Raw genomic sequence first — 11796 nt, 5'->3', positions numbered from 1 at the left:
AAGAAAGTTGAGAGGATTAAGGCAAAAACTGGATGCACTTCGTGTACAAATCGGACAATCTCTTTCAAAGTATCAGGATTTCATACTGAAACTCGTCTGTTACAAAGGGATTTCATTTTTTAAAACTTATTTGAACTCCTGAATTTTTGTGAGTTCAAAATGCACCATTCAAAGCCACATCATCATTTTTCAATCCTTTCTGACTTCATTTGTTATTTTTCATGCATTTACTAATTATTTTGAGCTATAAGACCCTAAAATTGAAAAGCATTTCAAATGAACTCTGAAAAGGTTGAAAGTTGGCATGGTATCATCATTTCATCCACATAGCATGTGCAAGAAAGTTGAGAGGATTACGGCAAAAACTGGATGCACTTCGTGTACAAAACGGACAATCTCTTTCAAAGTATCAGGATTTCATACGGAAACTCGTCTGTTACAAAGGGATTTCATTTTTTAAAACTTATTTGAACTCCTGACTTTTTGTGTGTTCAAAATGCACCATTCAAAGCCACATCATCATTTTTCAATCCTTTCTGACTTTATTTGTTATTTTTCATGCATTTACTAATTATTTTGAGCTATAAGACCCTAAAATTGAAAAGCATTTCAAAAGAACTCTGGAAAGGTTGAAAGTTGGCATGGTATCATCAGTTCATCCACATAGCATGTGCAACAAAGTTGAGAGGGTTACGGCAAAAACTGGATGCACTTCGTGTACAAAACGGACAATCTCTTTCAAAGTATTATGATTTCATACGGAAACTCGGCTGTTACAAAGGGATTTCATTTTTTAAAACTTATTTGAACTCCTGACTTTTTGTGTGTTCAAAATGCACCATTCAAAGCCACATCATCGTTTTTCAATCCTTTCTGACTTTATTTGTTATTTTTCATGCATTTACTAATTATTTTGAGCTATAAGACCCTAAAATTGAAAAGCATTTCAAATGAACTCTGGAAAGGTTGAAAGTTGGCATGGTATCATCATTTCATCCACATAGCATGTGCAAGAAAGTTGAGAGGATTACGGCAAAAACTGGATGCACTTCGTGTACAAAACGGACAATCTCTTTCAAAGTATTATGATTTCATACGGAAACTCGTCTGTTACAAAGGGATTTCATTTTTTAAAACTTATTTGAACTCCTGACTTTTTGTGTGTTCAAAATGCACCATTCAAAGCCACGTCATCATTTTTCAATCCTTTCTGACTTCATTTGTTATTTTTCATGCATTTACTAATTATTTTGAGCTATAAGACCCTAAAATTGAAAAGCATTTCAAATGAACTCTGAAAAGGTTGAAAGTTGGCATGGTATCGTCATTTCATCCACATAGCATGTGCAAGAAAGTTGAGAGGGTTACGGCAAAAACTGGATGCACTTCGTGTACAAAACGGACAATCTCTTTCAAAGTATTATGATTTCATACAGAAACTCGTCTGTTACAAAGGGATTTCATTTTTTAAAACTTATTTGAACTCCTGACTTTTTGTGTGTTCAAAATGCACCATTCAAAGCCACATCATCATTTTTCAATCCTTTCTGACTTTATTTGTTATTTTTCATGCATTTACTAATTATTTTGAGCTATAAGACCCTAAAATTGAAAAGCATTTCAAATGAACTCTGGAAAGGTTGAAAGTTGGCATGGTATCATCATTTCATCCACATAGCATGTGCAAGAAAGTTGAGAGGGTTACGGCAAAAACTGGATGCACTTCGTGTACAAAACGGACAATCTCTTTCAAAGTATCAAGATTTCATACGGAAACTCGTCTGTTAGAAAGGGATTTCATTTTTTAAAACTTATTTGAACTCCTGACTTTTTGTGTGTTCAAAATGCACCATTCAAAGCCACATCATCATTTTTCAATCCTTTCTGACTTCATTTGTTATTTTTCATGCATTTACTAATTATTTTGAGCTATAAGACCCTAAAATTGAAAGCATTTCAAATGAACTCTCAAAAGGTTGAAAGTTGGCATGGTATCATCATTTCATCCACATAGCATGTGCAAGAAAGTTGAGAGGGTTACGGCAAAAACTGGATGCACTTCGTGTACAAAACGGACAATCTCTTTCAAAGTATCAGGATTTCATACGGAAACTCGTCTGTTACAATGGGATTTCATTTTTTAAAACTTATTTGAACTCCTGACTTTTTGTGTGTTCAAAATGCACCATTCAAAGCCACATTATCGTTTTTCAATCCTTTCTGACTTCATTTGTTATTTTTCATGCATTTACTAATTATTTTGAGCTGTAAGACCCTAAAATTGAAAAGCATTTCAAATGAACTCTGAAAAGGTTGAAAGTTGGCATGGTATCATCATTTCATCCACATAGCATGTGCAAGAAAGTTGAGAGGATTAAGGCAAAAACTGGATGCACTTCGTGTACAAATCGGACAATCTCGTTCAAAGTATCAGGATTTCATACTGAAACTCGTCTGTTACAAAGGGATTTCATTTTTTAAAACTTATTTGAACTCCTGAATTTTTGTGAGTTCAAAATGCACCATTCAAAGCCACATCATCATTTTTCAATCCTTTCTGACTTCATTTGTTATTTTTCATGCATTTACTAATTATTTTGAGCTATAAGACCCTAAAATTGAAAAGCATTTCAAATGAACTCTGAAAAGGTTGAAAGTTGGCATGGTATCATCATTTCATCCACATAGCATGTGCAAGAAAGTTGAGAGGATTACGGCAAAAACTGGATGCACTTCGTGTACAAAACGGACAATCTCTTTCAAAGTATCAGGATTTCATACGGAAACTCGTCTGTTACAAAGGGATTTCATTTTTTAAAACTTATTTGAACTCCTGACTTTTTGTGTGTTCAAAATGCACCATTCAAAGCCACATCATCATTTTTCAATCCTTTCTGACTTTATTTGTTATTTTTCATGCATTTACTAATTATTTTGAGCTATAAGACCCTAAAATTGAAAAGCATTTCAAAAGAACTCTGGAAAGGTTGAAAGTTGGCATGGTATCATCAGTTCATCCACATAGCATGTGCAACAAAGTTGAGAGGGTTACGGCAAAAACTGGATGCACTTCGTGTACAAAACGGACAATCTCTTTCAAAGTATTATGATTTCATACGGAAACTCGGCTGTTACAAAGGGATTTCATTTTTTAAAACTTATTTGAACTCCTGACTTTTTGTGTGTTCAAAATGCACCATTCAAAGCCACATCATCGTTTTTCAATCCTTTCTGACTTTATTTGTTATTTTTCATGCATTTACTAATTATTTTGAGCTATAAGACCCTAAAATTGAAAAGCATTTCAAATGAACTCTGGAAAGGTTGAAAGTTGGCATGGTATCATCATTTCATCCACATAGCATGTGCAAGAAAGTTGAGAGGATTACGGCAAAAACTGGATGCACTTCGTGTACAAAACGGACAATCTCTTTCAAAGTATTATGATTTCATACGGAAACTCGTCTGTTACAAAGGGATTTCATTTTTTAAAACTTATTTGAACTCCTGACTTTTTGTGTGTTCAAAATGCACCATTCAAAGCCACGTCATCATTTTTCAATCCTTTCTGACTTCATTTGTTATTTTTCATGCATTTACTAATTATTTTGAGCTATAAGACCCTAAAATTGAAAAGCATTTCAAATGAACTCTGAAAAGGTTGAAAGTTGGCATGGTATCGTCATTTCATCCACATAGCATGTGCAAGAAAGTTGAGAGGGTTACGGCAAAAACTGGATGCACTTCGTGTACAAAACGGACAATCTCTTTCAAAGTATTATGATTTCATACAGAAACTCGTCTGTTACAAAGGGATTTCATTTTTTTAAACTTATTTGAACTCCTGACTTTTTGTGTGTTCAAAATGCACCATTCAAAGCCACATCATCATTTTTCAATCCTTTCTGACTTTATTTGTTATTTTTCATGCATTTACTAATTATTTTGAGCTATAAGACCCTAAAATTGAAAAGCATTTCAAATGAACTCTGGAAAGGTTGAAAGTTGGCATGGTATCATCATTTCATCCACATAGCATGTGCAAGAAAGTTGAGAGGGTTACGGCAAAAACTGGATGCACTTCGTGTACAAAACGGACAATCTCTTTCAAAGTATCAGGATTTCATACGGAAACTCGTCTGTTACAAAGGGATTTCATTTTTTTAAACTTATTTGAACTCCTGACTTTTTGTGTGTTCAAAATGCACCATTCAAAGCCACGTCATCATTTTTCAATCCTTTCTGACTTCATTTGTTATTTTTCATGCATTTACTAATTATTTTGAGCTATAAGACCCTAAAATTGAAAAGCATTTCAAATGAACTCTGGAAAGGTTGAAAGTTGGCATGGTACCGTCATTTCATCCACATAGCATGTGCAAGAAAGTTGAGAGGGTTACGGCAAAAACTGGATGCACTTCGTGTACAAAACGGACAATCTCTTTCAAAGTATTATGATTTCATACAGAAACTCGTCTGTTACAAAGGGATTTCATTTTTTAAAACTTATTTGAACTCCTGACTTTTTGTGTGTTCAAAATGCACCATTCAAAGCCACATCATCGTTTTTCAATCCTTTCTGACTTTATTTGTTATTTTTCATGCATTTACAAATTATTTTGAGCTATAAGACCCTAAAATTGAAAAGCATTTCAAATGAACTTTGGAAACGTTGAAAGTTGGCATGGTATCATCATTTCATCCACATAGCATGTGCAAGAAAGTTGAGAGGGTTACGGCAAAAACTGGATGCACTTCGTGTACAAAACGGACAATCTCTTTCAAAGTATCAGGATTTCATACGGAAACTCGTCTGTTACAAAGGGATTTCATTTTTTTAAACTTATTTGAACTCCTGACTTTTTGTGTGTTCAAAATGCACCATTCAAAGCCACATCATCATTTTTCAATCCTTTCTGACTTCATTTGTTATTTTTCATGCATTTACTAATTATTTTGAGCTATAAGACCCTAAAATTGAAAGCATTTCAAATGAACTATGAAAAGGTTGAAAGTTGGCATGGTATCATCATTTCATCCACATAGCATGTGCAAGAAAGTTGAGAGGATTACGGCAAAAACTGGATGCACTTCGTGTACAAAACGGACAATCTCTTTCAAAGTATCAGGATTTATACGGAAACTCGTCTGTTACAAAGGGATTTCAATTTTTAAAACTTATTTGAACTCCTGACTTTTTGTGTGTTCAAAATGCACCATTCAAAGCCACTTCATCATTTTTCAATCCTTTCTGACTTCATTTGTTATTTTTCATGCATTTACTAATTATTTTGAGCTATAAGACCCTAAAATTGAAAAGCATTTCAAATGAACTCTGAAAAGGTTGAAAGTTGGCATGGTATCATCATTTCATCCACATAGCATGTGCAAGAAAGTTGAGAGGATTACGGCAAAAACTGGATGCACTTCGTGTACAAAACGGACAATCTCTTTCAAAGTATTATGATTTCATACGGAAACTCGTCTGTTACAAAGGGATTTCATTTTTTAAAACTTATTTGAACTCCTGACTTTTTGTGTGTTCAAAATGCACCATTCAAAGCCACATCATCATTTTTCAATCCTTTCTGACTTCATTTGTTATTTTTCATGCATTTACTAATTATTTTGAGCTATAAGACCCTAAAATTGAAAAGCATTTCAACTGAACTCTGGAAAGGTTGAAAGTTGGCATGGTATCATCATTTCATCCACATAGCATGTGCAAGAAAGTTGAGAGGATTACGGCAAAAACTGGATGCACTTCGTGTACAAAACGGACAATCTCTTTCAAAGTATTATGATTTCATACGGAAACTCGTCTGTTACAAAGGGATTTCATTTTTTTAAACTTATTTGAACTCCTGACTTTTTGTGTGTTCAAAATGCACCATTCAAAGCCACGTCATCATTTTTCAATCCTTTCTGACTTCATTTGTTATTTTTCATGCATTTACTAATTATTTTGAGCTATAAGACCCTAAAATTGAAAAGCATTTCAAATGAACTCTGAAAAGGTTGAAAGTTGGCATGGTACCGTCATTTCATCCACATAGCATGTGCAAGAAAGTTGAGAGGGTTACGGCAAAAACTGGATGCACTTCGTGTACAAAACGGACAATCTCTTTCAAAGTATTATGATTTCATACAGAAACTCGTCTGTTACAAAGGGATTTCATTTTTTAAAACTTATTTGAACTCCTGACTTTTTGTGTGTTCAAAATGCACCATTCAAAGCCACATCATCATTTTTCAATCCTTTCTGACTTTATTTGTTATTTTTCATGCATTTACTAATTATTTTGAGCTATAAGACCCTAAAATTGAAAAGCATTTCAAATGAACTCTGGAAAGGTTGAAAGTTGGCATGGTATCATCATTTCATCCACATAGCATGTGCAAGAAAGTTGAGAGGGTTACGGCAAAAACTGGATGCACTTCGTGTACAAAACGGACAATCTCTTTCAAAGTATCAAGATTTCATACGGAAACTCGTCTGTTAGAAAGGGATTTAATTTTTAAAACTTATTTGAACTCCTGACTTTTTGTGTGTTCAAAATGCACCATTCAAAGCCACATCATCATTTTTCAATCCTTTCTGACTTCATTTGTTATTTTTCATGCATTTACTAATTATTTTGAGCTATAAGACCCTAAAATTGAAAGCATTTCAAATGAACTCAAAGGTTGAAAGTTGGCATGGTATCATCATTTCATCCACATAGCATGTGCAAGAAAGTTGAGAGGGTTACGGCAAAAACTGGATGCACTTCGTGTACAAAACGGACAATCTCTTTCAAAGTATCAGGATTTCATACGGAAACTCGTCTGTTACAATGGGATTTCATTTTTTAAAACTTATTTGAACTCCTGACTTTTTGTGTGTTCAAAATGCACCATTCAAAGCCACATTATCGTTTTTCAATCCTTTCTGACTTCATTTGTTATTTTTCATGCATTTACTAATTATTTTGAGCTGTAAGACCCTAAAATTGAAAAGCATTTCAAATGAACTCTGAAAAGGTTGAAAGTTGGCATGGTATCATCATTTCATCCACATAGCATGTGCAAGAAAGTTGAGAGGATTAAGGCAAAAACTGGATGCACTTCGTGTACAAATCGGACAATCTCTTTCAAAGTATCAGGATTTCATACTGAAACTCGTCTGTTACAAAGGGATTTCATTTTTTAAAACTTATTTGAACTCCTGAATTTTTGTGAGTTCAAAATGCACCATTCAAAGCCACATCATCATTTTTCAATCCTTTCTGACTTCATTTGTTATTTTTCATGCATTTACTAATTATTTTGAGCTATAAGACCCTAAAATTGAAAAGCATTTCAAATGAACTCTGAAAAGGTTGAAAGTTGGCATGGTATCATCATTTCATCCACATAGCATGTGCAAGAAAGTTGAGAGGATTACGGCAAAAACTGGATGCACTTCGTGTACAAAACGGACAATCTCTTTCAAAGTATCAGGATTTCATACGGAAACTCGTCTGTTACAAAGGGATTTCATTTTTTAAAACTTATTTGAACTCCTGACTTTTTGTGTGTTCAAAATGCACCATTCAAAGCCACATCATCATTTTTCAATCCTTTCTGACTTTATTTGTTATTTTTCATGCATTTACTAATTATTTTGAGCTATAAGACCCTAAAATTGAAAAGCATTTCAAAAGAACTCTGGAAAGGTTGAAAGTTGGCATGGTATCATCAGTTCATCCACATAGCATGTGCAACAAAGTTGAGAGGGTTACGGCAAAAACTGGATGCACTTCGTGTACAAAACGGACAATCTCTTTCAAAGTATTATGATTTCATACGGAAACTCGGCTGTTACAAAGGGATTTCATTTTTTAAAACTTATTTGAACTCCTGACTTTTTGTGTGTTCAAAATGCACCATTCAAAGCCACATCATCGTTTTTCAATCCTTTCTGACTTTATTTGTTATTTTTCATGCATTTACTAATTATTTTGAGCTATAAGACCCTAAAATTGAAAAGCATTTCAAATGAACTCTGGAAAGGTTGAAAGTTGGCATGGTATCATCATTTCATCCACATAGCATGTGCAAGAAAGTTGAGAGGATTACGGCAAAAACTGGATGCACTTCGTGTACAAAACGGACAATCTCTTTCAAAGTATTATGATTTCATACGGAAACTCGTCTGTTACAAAGGGATTTCATTTTTTAAAACTTATTTGAACTCCTGACTTTTTGTGTGTTCAAAATGCACCATTCAAAGCCACGTCATCATTTTTCAATCCTTTCTGACTTCATTTGTTATTTTTCATGCATTTACTAATTATTTTGAGCTATAAGACCCTAAAATTGAAAAGCATTTCAAATGAACTCTGAAAAGGTTGAAAGTTGGCATGGTATCATCATTTCATCCACATAGCATGTGCAAGAAAGTTGAGAGGGTTACGGCAAAAACTGGATGCACTTCGTGTACAAAACGGACAATCTCTTTCAAAGTATTATGATTTCATACAGAAACTCGTCTGTTACAAAGGGATTTCATTTTTTAAAACTTATTTGAACTCCTGACTTTTTGTGTGTTCAAAATGCACCATTCAAAGCCACATCATCATTTTTCAATCCTTTCTGACTTTATTTGTTATTTTTCATGCATTTACTAATTATTTTGAGCTATAAGACCCTAAAATTGAAAAGCATTTCAAATGAACTCTGGAAAGGTTGAAAGTTGGCATGGTATCGTCATTTCATCCACATAGCATGTGCAAGAAAGTTGAGAGGGTTACGGCAAAAACTGGATGCACTTCGTGTACAAAACGGACAATCTCTTTCAAAGTATTATGATTTCATACGGAAACTCGTCAGGTACAAAGGGATTTCATTTTTTAAAACTTATTTGAACTCCTGACTTTTTGTGTGTTCAAAATGCACCATTCAAAGCCACGTCATCATTTTTCAATCCTTTCTGACTTCATTTGTTATTTTTCATGCATTTACTAATTATTTTGAGCTATAAGACCCTAAAATTGAAAAGCATTTCAAATGAACTCTGAAAAGGTTGAAAGTTGGCATGGTATCGTCATTTCATCCACATAGCATGTGCAAGAAAGTTGAGAGGGTTACGGCAAAAACTGGATGCACTTCGTGTACAAAACGGACAATCTCTTTCAAAGTATTATGATTTCATACAGAAACTCGTCTGTTACAAAGGGATTTCATTTTTTAAAACTTATTTGAACTCCTGACTTTTTGTGTGTTCAAAATGCACCATTCAAAGCCACATCATCGTTTTTCAATCCTTTCTGACTTTATTTGTTATTTTTCATGCATTTACTAATTATTTTGAGCTATAAGACCCTAAAATTGAAAAGCATTTCAAATGAACTCTGGAAAGGTTGAAAGTTGGCATGGTATCATCATTTCATCCACATAGCATGTGCAAGAAAGTTGAGAGGGTTACGGCAAAAACTGGATGCACTTCGTGTACAAAACGGACAATCTCTTTCAAAGTATCAGGATTTCATACGGAAACTCGTCAGGTACAAAGGGATTTCATTTTTTAAAACTTATTTGAACTCCTGACTTTTTGTGTGTTCAAAATGCACCATTCAAAGCCACATCATCATTTTTCAATCCTTTCTGACTTCATTTGTTATTTTTCATGCATTTACTAATTATTTTGAGCTATAAGACCCTAAAATTGAAAGCATTTCAAATGAACTCTGAAAAGGTTGAAAGTTGGCATGGTATCATCATTTCATCCACATAGCATGTGCAAGAAAGTTGAGAGGATTACGGCAAAAACTGGATGCACTTCGTGTACAAAACGGACAATCTCTTTCAAAGTATCAGGATTTCATACGGAAACTCGTCTGTTACAAAGGGATTTCATTTTTTTAAACTTATTTGAACTCCTGACTTTTTGTGTGTTCGAAATGCACCATTCAAAGCCACGTCATCATTTTTCAATCCTTTCTGACTTCATTTGTTATTTTTCATGCATTTACTAATTATTTTGAGCTATAAGACCCTAAAATTGAAAAGCATTTCAAATGAACTCTGGAAAGGTTGAAAGTTGGCATGGTATCGTCATTTCATCCACATAGCATGTGCAAGAAAGTTGAGAGGGTTACGGCAAAAACTGGATGCACTTCGTGTACAAAACGGACAATCTCTTTCAAAGTATTATGATTTCATACGGAAACTCGTCTGTTACAAAGGGATTTCATTTTTTAAAACTTATTTGAACTCCTGACTTTTTGTGTGTTCAAAATGCACCATTCAAAGCCACATCATCGTTTTTCAATCCTTTCTGACTTTATTTGTTATTTTTCATGCATTTACAAATTATTTTGAGCTATAAGACCCTAAAATTGAAAAGCATTTCAAATGAACTTTGGAAACGTTGAAAGTTGGCATGGTATCATCATTTCATCCACATAGCATGTGCAAGAAAGTTGAGAGGGTTACGGCAAAAACTGGATGCACTTCGTGTACAAAACGGACAATCTCTTTCAAAGTATCAGGATTTCATACGGAAACTCGTCTGTTACAAAGGGATTTCATTTTTTTAAACTTATTTGAACTCCTGACTTTTTCTGTGTTCAAAATGCACCATTCAAAAACACATCATCATTTTTCAATCGTTTGTGACTTCAGTTGTTATTTTTCATGCATTTACTAATTATTTTGAGCTATAAGACCCTAAAATTGAAAAGCATTTCAAATAAACTCTCAAAAGGTTGAAAGTTGGCATGGTATCATCATTTCATCCACATAGCATGTGCAAGAAAGTTGAGAGGGTTACGGCAAAAACTGGATGCACTTCGTGTACAAAACGGACAATCTCTTTCAAAGTATCAGGATTTATACGGAAACTCGTGTGTTACAAAGGGATTTCATTTTTTAAAACTTATTTGAACTCCTGACTTTTTGTGTGTTCAAAATGCACCATTCAAAGCCACATTATCGTTTTTCAATCCTTTCTGACTTCATTTGTTATTTTTCATGCATTTACTAATTATTTTGAGCTATAAGACCCTAAAATTGAAAAGCATTTCAAATGAACTCTGAAAAGGTTGAAAGTTGGCATGGTATCATCATTTCATCCACATAGCATGTGCAAGAAAGTTGAGAGGGTTACGGCAAAAATTGGATGCACTTCGTGTACAAAACGGACAATCTCTTTCCAAGTATCAGGATTTCATACGGAAACTCGTCTGTTACAAAGGGATTTCATTTTTTAAAACTTATTTGAACTCCTGACTTTTTGTGTGTTCAAAATGCACCATTCAAAGCCATAAGACCCTAAAATTGAAAAGCATTTCAAATGAACTTGAAATTGAAAAGCATTTCAAATGAACTCTGAAAAGATTGAAAGTTGGCATGGTATCATCATTTCACCCACATAGCATGTGCTAAAAAGTTGAGAGGGTCCCGGCAAAAGGTGGATGCACTTCGTGAACAAAATGGACAATCTCTTTCGAAGTATCAGGGTTTCGGACGAAAACTCATCTGTTACAAAGGGATTTCATTTTCTTGAACTTATTTGAACTCCGGACTTTTTGTGTGTTCAAAATGAACCATTCAAAGCAGAGACTGATTTTGAATGATGCTTATTCAACACACAGAAAGGCTGTAAAGATCGCCAACCCCAACATAAAAAAATGAGCATAGATGCGCCTATAGAGAAAATTCAACCTAAATTCATAATAAATTTCTATGAATTTCAGAGAAATTCACTATGAATTTAGGTCAAATTCCCTGTATAAGGGCATCTATTTTCATTTTGAGAGGACCTCAACAAGG

This window comes from Aegilops tauschii, chromosome 4 (assembly GCF_002575655.3).
Source record: "Aegilops tauschii subsp. strangulata cultivar AL8/78 chromosome 4, Aet v6.0, whole genome shotgun sequence".
Classification (NCBI taxonomy): Eukaryota; Viridiplantae; Streptophyta; class Magnoliopsida; order Poales; family Poaceae; genus Aegilops; species Aegilops tauschii.
The sequence above is the reverse complement of the archived record's forward strand: the minus strand, read 5'-3'. Positions refer to the sequence as shown.